The sequence below is a fragment of the Scyliorhinus torazame genome, chromosome 29, assembly GCF_047496885.1.
Source record: "Scyliorhinus torazame isolate Kashiwa2021f chromosome 29, sScyTor2.1, whole genome shotgun sequence".
Lineage (NCBI taxonomy): Eukaryota > Metazoa > Chordata > Chondrichthyes > Carcharhiniformes > Scyliorhinidae > Scyliorhinus > Scyliorhinus torazame.
The window spans coordinates 27,447,764-27,465,802 of NC_092735.1; the positions used below are offsets into that span (position 1 = coordinate 27,447,764).

The 18,039-nt window shown below is 52.2% G+C and overlaps 1 long non-coding RNA gene across 1 annotated transcript in view; it reads left to right on the top strand.

Moving 5' to 3' along the window:
- The first annotated feature begins 4,139 nt into the window (after window positions 1-4,139).
- LOC140403761 (uncharacterized) overlaps window positions 4,140-18,039 on the top strand; it is a 56,033-nt gene continuing 42,133 nt past the window's right edge. Inside the window, exon 1 of the long non-coding RNA XR_011938412.1 lies at window positions 4,140-4,246. This is a non-coding gene — a long non-coding RNA (uncharacterized lncRNA). The remainder of the gene's footprint in view (window positions 4,247-18,039) is intronic.

Below are 18,039 nucleotides of genomic sequence, written 5' to 3' on the forward strand. Positions count from 1 at the left end.
AAGCATGGCCAGTATATATCCAAGTGAGGTTGGTGTTTGGCATGCACGGTAGCATTGTGGATAGCACAATTGCTTCACAGCTCCAGGGTCCCAGGTTCGATTCCGGCTTGGGTCACTGTCTGTGCGGAGTCTGCACGTCCTCCCCGTGTTTGCGTGGGTTTCCTCCGGGTGCTCCGGTTTCCTCCCACAGTCCAAAGATGTGCAGGTTAGGTGGATTGGCCATGATAAATTGCACTTAGTGTCCAAAATTGCCCTTAGTGTTGGGTGGGGTTACTGGGTTATGGGGATAGGGTGGAGGTGTTGACCCTGGGTAGGGTGCTCTTTCCAAGAGCCGGTGCAGACTCGATGGGCTGAATGGCCTCCTTCTGCACTGTAAATTCTATAAATTCTATGCAGGTGACTGTGGTCCCACGCCCTTGCTGCCCTTGTCCTTCTCGATGGCGCAGGGCGCTGGTTGGGAAGGTTCGGACAGTCATTTCTAACACCCCGCACTTGCTCACGAACGTTGGAAAATGTGAAGCAGCTCGGTGAATGCAAGCCCAAGGTGAGGTGGGGGTCAATGCCGAGCCTTTGAAGCAAAAGCGTGTTTCACTCTTTTTAAATAAAACCCTTGTCTTGTGAAGCAGCTTTATGCTGAAGTGCGAGCACCCAGAATGCTTCACTGCCTTGGCCTGGCCTTTGATGCAGCGGAAAACATTTTTTTATTCAGGGGAATATTCGGAATGATCAATGTTGTCATTCTGAAGGTCACAAAAGCACAAAAGGTCACTGCCGCAGCTGAGGACCAAGAGCCCATGTTCAAAAATATAAATAAATGTACCCCTGCTGTGTGTGCGGAGAAGACATAAATGGTGGGGTAAAGATTGTGGGTGATTTTAACACAAGCATCCACAGCGCATCACTAATTGTCACCTTTTTACACCTTCACCCCCATGCCCCCATCTTACAGAGAGTCTGGAAAACAAAGGAAGACTCCATTCCTATTCGTCCCGTGGCTGGGAAAAAGGAGAAACAGACGCGAATGGTTGGCGCTGAGTGAAAAATGGGAAAGGTGGGAATATTTCAATTTCCGGGCCTAAGCGCAGTGTTCCTTACACCCTTCCAGCTTCTGCACCATATCGGGACGGCCCAATGATAGGGGCTCAATGCCTTACAAATTATCCTCATCTGCACTTCCTCCCCAACCTCATCTGACACTATCCCTGCTGCCTCCTCCAGCCTTCGCTCCCTCCGTCCCTGCAGGTTTAATTCCTTACATTTTGTCTTTTGGTCCCTTGTGTGTCTCCCTCCCTACCTCCTTCCCTCCCTCCCTCCTTCCCTCTTTCTCAATGTGCATCCCGTCACAGGAGCATTGGCCCGAGTGCCAATATCTGGAAATCTCCACCGGAAGTCTCCCCTTCTCCTTCTGCCATTGGCACCCTCCTTGAGATGCATATTTTCAATCAAGCTGTGAGTCCTCAGACACCGAAGCAGTCTGTGTCCAAACGCAGCAAGATCTGGGCAATATCCAGGCTTGGGCTGATAAGAGGCAAATAACATTTACGCCACACAAGTGCCAGGCAATGACCGTACCAGGCGGCACGGTAGCACAGTGATTAGCACTGTTGCTTCACAGCGCCAGGGTCCCAGGTTCGATTCCCGACTTGGGTCACTGTCTGTGCGGAGTCTGCACGTTCTCCCCGTGTCCGCGTGGGTTTCCTCCGGTGCTCTGGTTTCCTCCCACAAGTCCCGAAAGACGTGTTGTTAGGTAATTTAGACGTTCTGAATTCTCCCTCAGTGTACCTGAACAGGTGCCGGAGTGTGGCGACTAGGGGCTTTTCACAGTAACTTCATTGCAGTGTTAATGTAAGCCTACTGGTGACAATAAAGATTTTTTTTAAAGTCTGGAGTGTGATGGAATATTGTCCACTTGCCTGGATGAGAGCAACTCCAACAACACTCAAGAAACTCAACACCATCCAGGACAAAGCAGCCCCACTTGATTGCTCCCCCTTCCACAAACATTCACTCTCTCCACCACCAACGCACAGTAGCAGCCGTGTGTACCATCTACAAAATGCACTGCAAGAAGTCCCCAAGGCTCCTTCGACAGCATCTTCAAAACCTGCGAATTCTACCATCTAGAAGGGCAAGGGCAGCTGATACATGGGGAACACCATCACCTGGAAGTCCCCCTCCAAGTCACTTAACACCCTGATTTGGTCGTTCCATCGCTGTTACTGGGTTAACACCCCGGAACTCCCTCCCTAACAGCACTGTGGGTGTGCCTGCCTCCGGGACTGCAGCGGTTCAAGAAGGCAACTCACCTCTACCTTCTGAAGGGCAACTAGGGATGTAGTTCTGGAGTTTCCGTCACATGATGCCTGCCCTCTATTGCCCCGCTCTCGAATCCCATTGGTCACTGAGCACGACCAATCTCCTGGCACCGTGTCTTCCCGCGGCCAATCAGAAAACAGGTAGACCCTGATTGGATGAATCAGTCAAGCTTCAATTTTTTTCCCCAACTGCAGAATTATTTTCACTCACAGTGAAAAAGTGCTGAGAGAAAATTATTGATGTTTTTTTAATGTCTTGGACAGTCTTTCTCTCGGGGTGATGGTTCCAGCAAGTATGATGGGAGAATCAGTCAGGGGCGGCATGGTGGGACAGCGGTTAGCACTGCTGCCTCACAGCATCAGGGACCCGGGTTCGATTCCGGCCTTGGATAACTGTCTGCTTGGAGTTTGCATGTTTTCCCCGTGTCTGCGCGGATTCCTCCCGTGTCCTCCCACAGTCCAAAGCTGTGCAGGTTGGGTGGATTGGCCACGATCAATGTGCGGGGGCTAAAGGGATAGGGCGGGGGAGTCGGCCTAGGTAGAGTGCTCCTTCGGTGCAGACTCGATGGGCCGAATGGCTTCCTTCTGCACTCTAGGGAATCAATGGATAACCCGGCAGTGTTGGCAACTCCAATTCCCGCACAGTGTTTGTGTGAAAAGCTTCCCAACAATTTGGGGCCCAGTTTGACGTTGAGTGGTCAGTTCAGTCGTCCTGGGGGATGTGACAGAATTGTTACACCTCAGGAGGCAGCCATTCGGCCCACCGTATCTGCATGGCTCTCCAACCGAGCACCATGACATAGTGCCACCCCCTTGCCTTTTCCCCAGTACCCCTGCGCATTGTATGTATTCAAATAATCATCAAACGCCCCCTCGAACGTCTCGATTGAAACCTGCCTTCGCCACATTTCGAGGCAACGCACTCCAGACCCCAACCACTCGCTGTGTGAAAATGCTCTGCCTCACATCGACATTTGTTCCTTTCGCAAAATCGCTCTAAATCTCGTTCTCGGACTTTTTTGTGAACGAGCGGGAACGGTTTCTGCCCATCTGCTCTGTCCTGCCCTCTCTATGATTCTGAACACATGGGAGGAGGAACCTGTTAGAATGCAGCGAAGGGTATGTCCTGGCGCTCGCTGCCACGTGAGCGTGGCGCGCAGCAGAGACGATGAATGATCCCAGAAGGTCATCGGATGGGCACTCGAGGGGATTGAACTGGGAGGACCACGGGGGATAGAGCGGGGCCGATGGTCTGAATGGCCTCCTCCTGGAGCTGTCACAATTCGATGACTCTGCAAACAAGAAGGTACAGCTCCTGGCGATCTCGCTCCCACAGGGGGACGATGGGCGGCTGGAGAAAGAACGGCCAAGGCCATGGAGGACGTAGGGCGGTACCCCGAGGGGAGTGACAGGGAGGCGCAAATAACTCCCCCTCTGCCACCTCAATAACCTCGGTTTGTCGGACAGAGACACCTGCGGAAAAGGAAAGGGGAGGAAAAGAAAAACGGCTATGGGTTTGCGGATTTTGGATAAGGGTTTCTCCAAGTTTTCTGAGGTTACCTGAGAGCAATAACGCATCTCTAACGCGTGACGGGGGTAATTTGTGCCACACAAAGTGTTGCAGCCCCTGCGACCTCCCCCCCCTCCCACCCCTCACCCCACTCTGCCCCCACCCTCCGATCCATTGGGATCGTTCAGTCATGTTGCCGTGGAACCCGACTTCCAGGCAACGTGCCAGGAAACCGTTGCCTAGCAACGCTACTCCGGACAGGGTTTGCAAGGCCCTGTAAAATCACTGGCTGCGGGCAAATGAAGGGTTCGGCAGCAGTTCTCAGTCGGTAATTACAACTCTCAGGGACCGCTGGCCACCAGAGAAAGCCGCAGCTCGTAAAAAAAAATAAAAAGTTCCAGGCGCAGAAAGGACAGGAAAGGTAGGGCAGCAGCGATGGCGGAGCGGCCATTTTCTTTCATAGAACTGTACAGCACAGTACAGGCCCTTCGGCCCACGATGGTTCAGTTTTACAGTTTTACATTTACAGTTTCCCTGGCAAAGGGAGTGGGCGTGTGCCAAGTAAGGGCAAGGTACTGAAATGGCCTGGAGGTAGTTGGGGGGGGGGGGGAGATGTTGGTGTTGGGTGGCAAGAATGTTAATATTGCAATTCTGTCACAAACAAAGTGCATGTTCGAGCTGTGAGTGGGAACAGCTGTGGCTAATTGGGGACAGTTTAGGGCATTTTTCTGGAGCATATATCTGAATCTTAATGAAGGAAAGTACGATGGTATGAGGCGTGAGTTGGCTATGATGGATGGGGCAACTTTACTTAAAGGGATGACGGTGGTTAGGCAATGGCTAAGGTTCAAGAAGCGCAGGGGTCAACAGCAACAATTGTTCATCCCCATCTGTTGCAAAACTAAAACGGGAAGGGTGGCCAATCCATGGCTTTTAAGGGAAATTAGAGACAATGTTCAATCCTAGGAAGAGGCATAGAATTGGCCTAAAAAAAAACCAACAGACCTGAAAATTAAAATTCAACGAAGGAGGATGAATGCTGTCGATTCAGAAGGGAAAAATAGAGTATGAGCGCAAGCTTGCGAGGAACATAAAAACTGACTGTGAAGGTTTCTGTAGGTACGTGAAGAGAAAAGGATTGGTGAAGACAAATGTCGGCCCCTTAGTCAGAAACAGGGGAATTTATAATGGGGAACAAAGAAATGGCTGAGCAGCTAAATACACACTTTGGTTCTGTCTTCACAAAGGAGGACACACATTGAAAGGGTTTAGGGAGACGAAGGAACTGAAGGAGATCAGTATATTTTAGGGAAATGGTGTCGGGGAAATTGATGGGATTGAAGGCCGATAAATCCCCAGGGCTTGATAATCTACATCACAGAGTACTTAAGGAAGTGGCCCCATTAATAGTAGATGCATTGGTGGTTATCTTCCAAGATTCTTTAAACTCTGAAACAGAGGGCAGCGCGGTGGCGCAGTGGTAGCACTGCAGTCTCACGGCGCTGATGTCCCAGGTTCGATCCCGGCTCTGGGTCACTGTCCGTGTGGAGTTTGCACATTCTCCCCGTGTTTGTGTGGGTTTCGCCCCCGCAACCCAGAGATGTGCAAGGTAGGTGGATTGAACACGCTAAATTGCCCCTTAATTGGAAAAAATGAATTGGGTACTCTAACTTTATTACAAAAAAACATCTCTGAAACAGTTCCCACAGATTGGAGGGCAGCTAATGTAACCCCACTATTTAAAAAGGGAGGTAGAGAGAAAACAGGGAATTATAGACCAGTCAGCCTGACGTCGGTAGTGGAGAAACATCCAGTATAAAAGATTTAATAGCAGAGCAGTTGGAAAACAGTGGCAGGATTGGACAGAGTTTGCATGGATTTATGAAAGGGAAATCCTGCTTGACATATCTACTGGAATTCATCGAGGATGTAACTAGCAGAGTTCATAGAATCATAGAATTTACAGTGCAGAAGTAGGCCATTCGGCCCATCAAGTCTGCACTGGTCCTTGGAAAGAGCACCCTATCTAAGCCCATACCTCCACCTATCCCCACACCTCCCCCGTAACCCCACCTAACCTTTTTTGGACACGAAGGGCAATTTAGCACGGCCAATCCATCTAACCTGCACATCTTTGGACTGTGGGATGAAACCGGAGCACCCGGAGGAAACCCACGCAAACACGGGGAGAACGTGCAGACTCCGCACAGACAGTGACCCAAGCTGGGAATCGAATCTGGGACCCTGGAGCCGTGAATCAACTGTGCTAACCACTATGCTACCGTGCTGCCCGAGTTGACGAGGGGGAGTCAGTAGATGTGGTTTATTTAGACTTTCAGAAGGCTATTGACAACATCGCATACAAGAGATTAGTGTGTGAAATTAAAGCACATGGGATTAGGGGGAGTGTGTTGAGATGGATAGAAAACTTGTTGGCAGACAGGAAACAAAGAGTAAGAATTAATGGGTCTTTTTCCAAATGGCAGGCAGTGACTAGTGGGATACCACAGTTCTCAGTGCTAGGACCCCAGCTATTCGCAATATATATTAATGATTGAGGAAATTTGAAGTGAGGCAACCATATGTAATATCTCTAAGTTTTGTAATGACACAGAGCTGGGTGGGAGGGTGAGCTGTGAGGAGGATGCAGAGATGCTTCAGAGTGATTTGGACAAGTTGTGAGTGGGCAAATGGATGGCAGATGCAGTGGATAAATGTGAGGTTATCCACTTTGGTAACAAAAACAGGAAGGGAGATTATTATCTGAATGACGATTGATTGAGGGAGGGGAAAGTGCAACGAGACCTGGGTGTCCTCATTCACCAGACACTGAAGGTTAGTTTGCAGGTGCAGCAGGCTGTAAAGAAGGCAAATGGCATGTTGGCCTTCATAGCGCGAGGATTCCACTACAGGAGCAGGAATGTCTTGCCGCAATTATACAGGGCCTTGGAGAGGCCACATCTGGAGTATTATGTGTAGTTTTGGTGTCCTTATCTGAGGAAGGATGTTGTTGCTCTAGAAGGAGTGCAACGAAGGTTTACCAGACTGATTCCTGGGATGGCAGGACTGACGTAAGAGGAGAGATGAAGTTGGTTAGGATTTTATTCTGTGGAGTTCAGAGGAATGAGGGGGGCAGCACGGTAGCCTTGGGGATAGCACAATTGCTTCACAGCTCCAGGGTCCCAGGTTCGATTCCGGCTTGGGTCACTGTCTGTGCGGAGTCTGCACATCCTCCCCGTGTGTGCGTGGGTTTCCTCCGGGTGCTCCGGTTTCCTCCCACAGTCCAAAGATGTGCAGGTTAGGTGGATTGGCCATGATAAATTGCCCTTAGTGTGCAGAATTGCCCTTAGTGTTGGGTGGGGTTACTGGGTTATGGGAATGGGGTGGCAGTGTTGACCTTGGGTAGGGTGCTCATTCTAAGAGCCGGTGCAGACTCGATGGGCCGAATGGCCTCCTTCTGCACTGTAAATTCCGTGAAATTCTAGGAATCTCATAGAAACCTATAAAATTCTAACAGGACTGGACAGGGTAGATTCGGGAAGGATGTTCCCGATAGCGGGGGACCCCAGGGGGCACAGTCTGAGGATACGAGGTAGACCATTTAGGATAGAGATGAGGAGAAATTTCTTCACCCACAGAGTGGACGGCCTGTGGAATTCGCTACCACAAGAAGTGTTTGAGGCCAAAATATTGTGGGCGGGATTCGTAACACGAGTTTGGCGCGGGGGCGGAGAATCCCCGTTCACGCCGTAATCGGGCCCGGCACCGATCCGGCGATTCTCCGGGACCCGGGAATCGGCGTGATCGCGGAGTACGCCGCGCGGCTGGGGGCCCGTTGACAAAGGCCCGCCCAGCGATCCTCCGCTCCCGACTGGCCGAGTTCCCAACGGCGTGGAACTAACCTGCTATTGCCAGTTGGGATGCTGGCGTGAGTCCGCGACTGCCCTGGTGGGGTGGGTGTGGGGGGGGGGGGGGCCTTATAGACAGCCGGGGTTGAGTGGGGGTGGGGGGGGGCCTTATAGACAGCCGGGGTTGAGTCTGCTTGGTCAGATCCTTGGATGCGCGGCCATTGGGGGCTCTAATTTTTGTGTCTGCCTCCACAGTCCGAGTCTGCCATGGTGCTCGGTGCGACCGCTGGAGGCCACCGCCGTACGCGTGCACGGATTCACAACCGGAAGTGCGGGGGCCCGTTTCCATAGCTAAAGTTACATGAATTACTCCGGGTCCCTGCCAGCCCCCTGCAGGGCTGTAAATTAGCTCCACTTTTTCCCAGGAATCTCCAGAGTAAAACTCCAGCGTTTGTACGCCGGAGTGGGGACATAGTCCCATTTTGGGAGAATCCAGCCCTGTATATTTTCAAGAAGGAGTTCGGCGTTCGATATAGCTCCTGGGGCTAAAGGTATCAAAGGAAATAGGGGGAGGGGGAGATGAGAATAGGCTATTAAGTTGGATGATCAGCCATGATCACGCCGAATGGTGGAACAGGCTCGAAGGGCCGAATGGCCTCCTCCTGCTCCTATTTTCTATGTTTCCGTACGAGCACCGGTTTCCATCTCTGTGCTGTGAATTAGAAGATCGGGTTGCCAACTCTTGCTGGATGAGTTCCTGGAGGGATCATCATTGCATTGACCCACCCCCGCTCTCCGCCATTGGTTGTTCAACGCATCCACCCTCACAACGTGCACTCTGATTGGTAAGTCAGCGGACTCGTCAACACCCCATTGGATAATCGTTGACCAGTCTCCGCCCTCCCATCTCCAATATCTTTGGAGATAATTAAATGAAGATCAATGGAATGGCTCCCGGGGCTTTCCTCCTTGCTTTGCTCGCTGCGGGGTCCGGAGAGATAAATCTTTAATTGCTGAAGGGCAATCCTGGAGACAAGCTCTCTACCTGATCATTTATCTCCCATTCTATTATGAACTGAGGTTAATCTGTTTGACTGTGAAGTTCAGGGCAGTCTCTATTGATGATTATGTATCATTAGTGTTAACATTATTTGCTGGGCCAGCATTTATTGCCCGTTCCTACTTGCCATTGAGAAGGTGGTGGTGAGCCACCTTAATGAACCGCTGCGGTCTGTGTGGTGTAAGTACATCCCCAGTGCTGTTAGGGAGGGAGTTCCAGGGAGATCGAGGAAAGTCTGTGGGCTGATGCCCTAGGTAGGGTTAATTCCTCCTCCTCGTGTGCCAGGCTCAGCCTGATACAATTTAAGGTGGTCCACAGAGCGCACTTGACGGGGGCGAGGTTGAGTAGGTTCTTTGGGGTAGAGGACAGATGTGGAAGGTGCTCAGGGAGCCCGGCGAACCATGTCCATATGTTTTGGTCATGCCCGGCACTGGAGGGGTTCTGGAGAGGAGTGGCGAGAGCAATGTCTCAGGTGGTGAAAGTCCAGGTCAAGCCAAGCTGGGGGCTAGCAATATTTGGAGTAGTGGACGAGCCGGGAGTGCAGGAGGCGAAAGAGGCCGGCATTCTGGCCTTTGCGTCCCTAGTAGCCCGGCGAAGGATCTTGCTATTGTGGAAGGAGGCGAAGCCCCCCAGCCTGGAGGCCTGGATAAATGATATGGCTGGGTTCATAAAGTTGGAGAGGATTAAGTTTGCCTTGAGAGGGTCTGCGCAGGGGTTCTACGGGCGGTGGCAACCGTTCCTAGACTATCTCGCGGAGCGTTAGAGGAAGGTCGGTCAGCAGCAGCAGCAACCTTGGGGGGGGGGGGGGGGGGGGGGGGAGTGGGGACTGCCTGGGAGGGTGGATGAGCAAGAGATAACATGAAGGGTTGAGGAAACTGGCACGTATGGGAGACAGCCAGTGTACAAAGCTGTGTAAATATATAATTTTGCCATGTATATATCTTGCTCTGCGCGATTTCTCGTTTTTGTTTGTTACGAGGGGTGGGGGGGTTATTGTTTGTAAGGGAGAAAAATTGTGTTAAAAAACTTTAATAAATATATTTTTTTTTTAAAAAGGGAGGGAGTTCCAGGGTTTTGACCCAGCAGCAGTGAATGAATGTGCAGTGCGGCACAGTGGCACCATGGTTTGCACTGCTGCCTCACATCGCCAGCGACCCAGGCTCAATCCAGGCCTTGGGTGACTGTCTGTGCGGAGTCTGCACGTTCTCCCCGTGTCTGCGTGGGTTTCTTCCGGGTGCTCCGGTTTCCTCCCACAGTCCAAAGATGTGCAGGTTGGGTGGATTGGCCATGATAAATTGTTCCTTAGTGTCCAGGGATGTGCAGGTTAGGTTATGGGGTTAGGGGGGTAAGATGGGGTGGGTGGGGGGTGGATCTGGGTAGAGTGCTCCTTCGGAGAGATGATGCGGATTCGATGGGCCAAATGGCCTCCTTTTGCACTGTGGGAATTTTGTGATATAGTTCCACGTTCGGATGGTTTGTGGCCTGGATTGAGATGCCTCCATGTGTCTGCTGCCCTTGTCACAGAGGGTAGTGGGTGCCTGGAACTCGCTGCTGGAGGAGGTGGTGGAAACAGAGACGATAGTGGCATTTAAGGGGCATCTTGACAAATACATGAATAGGATGGGAATAGAGGGATACGGACCCCGGAAGGGTAGGGGGTTTTAGTTTAGTCGGGCAGCATGGTCAGCGCAGGCTTGGAGGGCCGAAGGGCCTGTTCCTGTGCTGTACTATTATTTGTTCTTTGCCCTTCTAGATGGTAGAGGTCGTGGGTTTGGAAGGTGTTGAAGGAGCCTTCTTGAGTTGCTGCAGTGCATCTTGCAGATGGCACGCACGGCCGCTACTGTGGGTCGGTGGTGGAGAGATGTGGCGGATGGGGTGCCAACCAAAAGGGGCTGCTTTACCCTGGATGGTGTTGAGCTCCTTGAGTCTTGTTGGAGCTGCACTCATCCAGGCTAACGTCGATCTAGCTTCCTTGTACTGTGGGGCTGATCAGCTTTTAGCTTAATTGGCAGCTCATTTGGTAAGATCAGCTCGGCACTGAGCTACACTCGCTGGAAAGTGGCAGGGCAGCACGGTAGCCTTGTGGCTAGCACAATTGCTTCACAGCTCCAGGGTCCCAGGTTCGATTCCCGGCTTGGGTCACTGTCCATGCGGAGTCTGCACATCCTCCCCGTGTGTGCGTGGGTTTCCTCCGGGTGCTCCGGTTTCCTCCCACAGTCCAAAGATGTGCAGGTTAGGTGGATTGGCCATGATAAATTGCCCTTAGTGTCCAAGGTTGCCCTTAGTGTTGGGTGGGGTTGCTGGGTTATGGGGATAGGGTGGAGGTGTTGACCTTGGGTGGGGTGCTCTTTCCAAGAGCTAGTGCAGACTCGATCGGCCGAATGGCCTCCTTCTGCACTGTAAATTCTATGAGGTTTCATTTCAAGCGAGCGCATCTCAGTTGTAGGAAGCAACCGTACCCAATTCTGATTGGACGGAGCTGGGGAGTATGTTGGAAATGAGCCAGACCTCCCAAGTATTGCCTGAACCCTGGAGATTTTAGGAGATTTGACGTTTATACCATCGGGGAGTTTGCTCATGCCAGTGGGATAAAGCTATTTCCATTGGCGGAAAGCTCAGTAACCAGGAGGCACAATTTTGAGATGAGGGCGTGAGATTCATACCCCTGCTGGCCATGTCTTAAGTCCCATTCACCCTGCGTTCTCGAACCTACATTGGCTCCCGGTAAGGCAACATCTCGATGTTAAAATTCTCGCCCCTTTTTTTCAAATCCCCTCCTGGGCCCCTCTCTGTCTCTGTAACCTCCTCCAGCCCCACAACCACACAACAGCAAGGGTTGTGAGGGGGATAAGGTGGGCAAGGTGGGAGCTGAGGGTTATCGCATCAGGTCGGCCGTGATCTGACTGAATGGCGGAGCAGACTCAATGGGCCGAATGGCCTACTTCTATTGAGGTCCAACCACCCAGATTAGCATCCCTAACCTCTCGGCCTCTCCACCCGACATTTCTGCCACAAGGCACTCGCAACGCCTCTCTCGTTGATCAAGCTTTCAGCAACGTGGGCTACCATCTTCTGGTGTTTTACGATACTCCCGAGAGACACCTTGGGGAGATTTTATCCAACCAAAGGGGCATATAAATATAAACTGGTGTTCTCGTGATCTGGGACGTGCTTTTGGAAGGGCGGTGGAAGTAGATCTCACCCTCGGCAGTTGGCAGAATTTGAATTCAATTGACGGAACCTGGAATTAAGACCTATGCCGAGATATTCGGGATTTTCCAGTCCCGTCATCGCCGACCCACCCCTCCCCCCCATAGTGTCCCCCCCCCCGCGGCGGAGGTACGCAAAAGCCCGTGGACATTGGCTGGACCAGTGTAAAATCCCCCCCCCCCCAGCGCCTCAGTCGTAAAAACCCACCTTGTTCACCCATGCCCCTTTAGAGAAGGAACTCTGTCGTCCTTACCTAGGACTGGCCTACAGGTGACTCCAGACCCTTGGCAACATGGCTGACTCTTGACTGGCGCCCCCCCCCCCCCCGAAATGACCCAGCCAGCCACTCCGTTCAATCCAAGGGCAATTAGGGATGTACAATCAATAACCTCAGAAACGACATTGGAGACAATTGAAGGCTTTAATACGCTAGATGTTTCCCCAGCAGCGCAGGTACAGAAGGAAGCTGCTGGGGCAGCACGGGCTCTTATACCCCGCCTTGCAAGGCGGAGCTAACATGGAAGCTTATCCAATGGAACAAGTACATTCTCCACCAATGGTACTCAGGCATTACTAGGTACTGTAATCCTCCTAACACAGACTACCACAGGGCAACAAATGTTAAACCCTGCCGGGTGATGCTCACACCCGAGGGAGGGAAAAAGAAACAGTGGGTGAGGTAATGGTGGTCAGCAAAAGTCAACACAAGCAGGGGAGAACGATGGGGGGCGAGAGGCAGGATTATCTCTCTCTCTCCCACCCTCCACTCGTGACACAGCTTGTTTTCACCTCGAAATAAAACTAAATGAGACCCCTAATGACTGCCAGAGCCGTACACGTTAAGTTACCCCGAGCAGGCTCGCGAGAACACAAACTGGAGCCGACATATTTCTATCTCCGCATTCCTGCCTAGAGAATTGTTATTTTCTTTTTCCCCCTAGTCTTCTAACCTTGAGCCGGATAAAATGTAAATAATTCAGCAGAGAAATAGCATGTGTCAAACTCCCCTTGTCCCAAAGCTGATTGTGTATCTGCTCGCCACAAGCATGGGTAGTTGGAAAATAGGTTTTGCGTGCGCCTGATTGGTCCCGTGGTCTCCAAGGCAACGGGAAGTTCACAACCAATAGGAGCTGCCTTTGTGCAGTGCCTGGCAGATTTTCGTACGAGTCGGGCCAGTTTATTAACCCTTCAGTCCTTCCCATTTTCAGCAGAGTTTCTGTAGTTCCCTTCTTAATCTATCCCTTTGTCCTCCCTCCACGCTCTCTTGACATCCTCCCCCCCCCCCCACAGTCTCCCTCGTGAAATTGGGCGGGTCAGAGTTTGACCGGCCTGGCGAGATTCAGATAAACCAGGCCTACGCCTGGCCGAATGGGTGGTTCTCTTAAAGGGGCCTTGCGAACGTCAACCACAGGTCCGGTTAAAAAAAGATACCTCAATGTGGAGATAGGAGGAATGAAATGAAATGAAATGAAAATCGCTTATTGTCACGAGTAGGCTTCAATGAAGTTACGGTGAAAAGCCCCTAGTCGCCACATTCCAGCGCCTGTTCGGGGAGGCTGGTACGGGAATTGAACCGTGCTGCTGGCCTGCCTTGGTCTGCTTTAAAAGCCAGCGATTTAGCCCAGTGTGCTAAACCAGCCCCTTTCGTGATTCTTCTGGCTCCGCGCTAAAACAATAGACGCATAATCACATCAAACACAATCAACATACATTCCGATGTATTTTCCATCTCTTCCAATCTGATCCTATAAGTAGTTTCGCTGGTCACACCCCATCGCTATAACATGTCCCCTCCCTCCTAATAATGCGGCCTGCACTGCTGGCTACTGTCCCTCCCCCCACCCCCTTCGTTTGTAGTCCCAACTCCTCCATTCTGGGGCTCCCCCCTCTCCACCCCCCCCCTCTCCACCCCCCCCCCCGAACCCCACACCCCCGATTGCTGCTCTCCACCCCCGCCTGCCCGCCCCTCACTCCTCCTCCCTACCCCTCCTGATCCCATGCCGCTTCGCCCGGGAGCCAACCAATGGACACGAACTGCCCCAGAATCAACCTGAAATATGAACCCGCTCGATTGGCCGTTTGCATAGAATTTACCGTGCAGAGGAAGGCCATTCGGCCCATCGAGTCTGCACCGGCCCTTGGAAAGAGCCTCCTACCCAAGCCCACATCTTCACCCTATCCCCATATCCCAGTAACCCCACCCCGTCTTTTTGGACACTTCGGGCAATTTAGCATGACCAATCCACCTAACCTGCACATCTTTGGACTGTGGGAGGAAACCGGAGCACCCGGAGGAAACCCACACAGACACGGGGAGAACGTGCAGACTCCGCACAGACAGTGACCCAAGCCGGGAAACGAACCTGGGACCCTGGAGCTGTGAAGCAACTGTGCTAACTGTGCCACCTGTCTATTGGTGCTAAATATCGGATGGATTTGGGCCCGCCTTCACAGGTAGTTAGGCCAGGAACTTTCGAGCTAATGCCCCTCGATCCTCCCCTCCCCTCCCCTCCCCCCCCCTCCCCCTCCCCCTCCCTCAATCTGGAACTCAGCAACAATGAAGGAAGGAAGTAACGTTTTTAAAATTCTTTTACTGGATGTGGATGTCGCTGGCAAAGCCAGTATTTATTACCCATCCCTAATTGCTCTTGAGAAGGCTGATGCGGCCATCAATTCACACGAGACGAAGAGTTGAAGTGAACAGTGGTTTTAATCAGCTAGATCTGTGCCTGCCTGCGACTGCCCTGTACTGAGTGCCGCCTACAGGCTGCAGATCTATATACCTCCCCCGAGGGGCGGAGCCCACAAGGGCATCAACATAATACAATACAATGTAATCCAATACAATGGTGAATGGTAGTAGTAATACATTCACCACAAAGGCGATGGAGCATCATCGCAATTATTAAACTGCTGCGGTCCCCGCGGTGTAGGTACGCCCACAGTGCTGTTAGGGAGGGAGTTACAGGATTTTGACCCAGCGACAGTGAAGGAACGGCCAATACATTCCAAGTCGGGCTGGTGAGTGGCTCGGAGGGGAACCCCCAGGTGGTGGGGTTTCCCATGCACCTGCTGCCCTTGCCCTTCTAGGTGGTAGAGGTCACAAGTTTGGAAGGTGCTATTGCTGGAGCCTCGGTTGAGGCCACAATCAGGTCAGCAATTAGGTACACCCACAGTGCTGTTCGGGAGCGAGTTCCAAAATTCTGCCCCAAGATGGTAGACGCTGCAGTTTCTTAGAAACATAGAAAATTGGAGCAGAAAGAGGCCATTCGGCCCCTCGAGCCTGCTCCGCCATTCATTATGATCATGGCTGATCATCCAACACAATAGCCTAATCCCACCTTCCCCCCCATATCCTTTGATCCCCTTTGCCCCAAGTGCTATCTCTAACTTTGCCCCAAGTGCTATCTTGAAAACATGTTTTGCCTTCAACTACTTCCAGTGGTAACGAATTCCACAGGCCGACCACTCTCTGGGTGAAGAAATGTCTCCTCACCTCTGTCCTAAATGGTCCACCCCGTCTCCTCAGACTGTGACCCCTGGTTTTGGACACACCCACCATCGGGGGGTCAGTGGGGTCCTGTTGCTGCATCTACCCTGTCCAGTCCTGGTGGAAGTTTTTCCGTTTCTATGAGATCCCCCCCCCCTCATTCTTCTGAACCCCAGCGAGAACAATCCCAACCGACTCAATCTCTCCTCGTTCGTCCGTCCCGCCATCCCAGGAATCAAGGAGCCTTGGTAAGTTCCTGCAGTGCACCCTGCAGATGGTACACACGGCCGCCACTATGTATCGCTGGTGGAGGGAGTGAATGTTGAAGGCGGTGGTTAACGTGTCGAGAAAACTGGCATGGTAACGAGGATCCTCAAAGATAGCAGTGAGGATCTGCATGGCCCCGCCTTCCCAGGGGAAAAGGACATCAATTAATCTGTGACTCTCAGTTCGGAGTTCCTATCACATACAAGGCCGCTAAGTGGATAGTGATGTGACTCGGTCTCCTGTGCTTTGCTCACCCATTCGGAGCAGTTTCATTACTTCCAATTATTCCTTGCTCCGGAGAGTGGGCCTGAATCCATTCCATTGCCTCTCTATCCCATTTTCACCTCTCCCTCTGCTCCCCCCCCCCGCCCCCCCCCCACACCCACCTTAATATTTTTGTGCCTTGGTTTCCTTACCACCATCCCTGGCTCTGTGTAACAGTGTCCACGACCACTTACTTCTCTCCCCTTCCCCCACTCCCCTCAAAACCCCCCACCTCATCTCAGTCGCCTCCAATACCTCCCTCTTAACGTCTCGCCGACTGGGATCTTCCTGTGCCGCAGAAGTCGACTCCTCCCCCTGCTGGAAAATCCCAGCCACCATCTGAGCCCCGGTGGGATATTTCCCTGAACCGAACGCGGGGTAAGCCGTTGTTGCTTTTCCCCCTGTGCGCGAACGGGCGCACCTGGCTGTTTCTCTCTTTGCCGTTTGGGGCTCCGTGTGGGCTGAGGGGCAGAAGTACCCCTTCACTCTTATCGAGGGGTCAGTGGGGTCCTGTTGCTGCAATGAGAAATAGTCATGGGCATGGCATTTAGTGATTTCTTTCAGTTGAACCCGTGGTCCTTGATAAATGAGACTCCATCGTGTAAATATTTGATGCGCGTGTGTGTATTTGGGTACTTTTTCATTATGTGAAGTAATGATTAGAAACCTGAGAGAGGTAGCGAGGAGGCTGAATCAGCTTATGGGCCTATTTACAAAGATGTCAACCTTAACCCTTTGGATCCTTCTGCGCTTAATAATTGGAAAATCCACCAGCCTTGGGGCGCACTTGCTGTTGGCATGATTCCTTCCTGTGCCATGCATATGCCCTTCGTATCCCGGTGCTGTAGCGCACTTACATTTCAGTCCTCCCAACGCTAGGCGTTACCACTCCCTCAAAGCTGATCTTATCAGGACTGTTGCTCTTGGTAATACCGCAGGAAGGGAGATTTACGCTTGGCGAGCACTCTGCTGGTGTCAGCGAACCCCAGAACGCTTCACGGCTCATGACGCTCCTGGGGCGCGTCCATCGCTGCCGTAATGGAGCAAGCATTGGCGGCCAATTTGCGCACAGCAAGCTCCCACAAACAGCAATGTGAGAATAGCCACATAATCCCTCTCGGTTCAGGGATAAACATTTACCAGGGGCCCCCGGAGAGAACGCTTTGCTTTTCTTTTGACATAGAACCCTGAGATTTATTTTAGTACAGGTGCCACGGGTCAACACCCGTCCAAAACCGGCACCGTCCCTTGGCACCGCGCAGCGAGAGCCAGCCTGGAATTTGTGCTCACGTCTCTTCTGGTGGCGAGAGCGCCGCCCACGCCACCAGAGCTGGCGCTTTCTAGATTTTATATCCTTTCCTAATTCAGCCTTGATTTTAATTTGGGTTTAAGTGTATCCGCACCCTCCGGGGGGGCTCGCAGTTCACGGCTTTTCCACTTTCCGGGTAGATCTTCAATAAGCCGTTGGTCACAAACTATTAGTTCTCTCATGGACCGTCCAAGACCAGTTAGCCTCCCTCAGCCCCCTGCTAAACCACCAATAGCTCACTCGAGTCCTACCTCGGTCTTGGGTCATCTCTCTCCTGCCCAATACACCCTCCAGGACACCCCCCGCCCCACTTACTGCTGACACCAGCCGTTAGCGAAGTCCAGAGAGTAAGGTTAAGTTGAGTTAGGAGTGTGGGGACGGGCGTCATTAAGAGTGGGTTGGATAGGGCAGAAAAGATGTGCCGGTTAGGTGGATTGACCGTGATCAATTCCCCTTAGTGTCCAAAAGGTGACGTGGGGTTACCGGGATAGGGTGGGGACATGGGCTTGGGGTTGGGGGGGGGGGGGGGGGGGGGGGGGGAGGGTGCCCTTTCAATTAGACCACAGCTGACCTGCCTATCTACCTGCCTAGGTTCAATGTAACGCTTAATACCGTCGGTTAATGGAGACTTCCGGTTGCGGCGATGACTAGCTAAGCCGCACGTTTCGGCGGCTCCAGCTCCAACGGACCTTCGGGCTCTTTTAAGAGCCCCAACGGGAAATTTTCGCGCGACGAAACCTGGTGTGGGGTGAGTGAATAGGGAGTC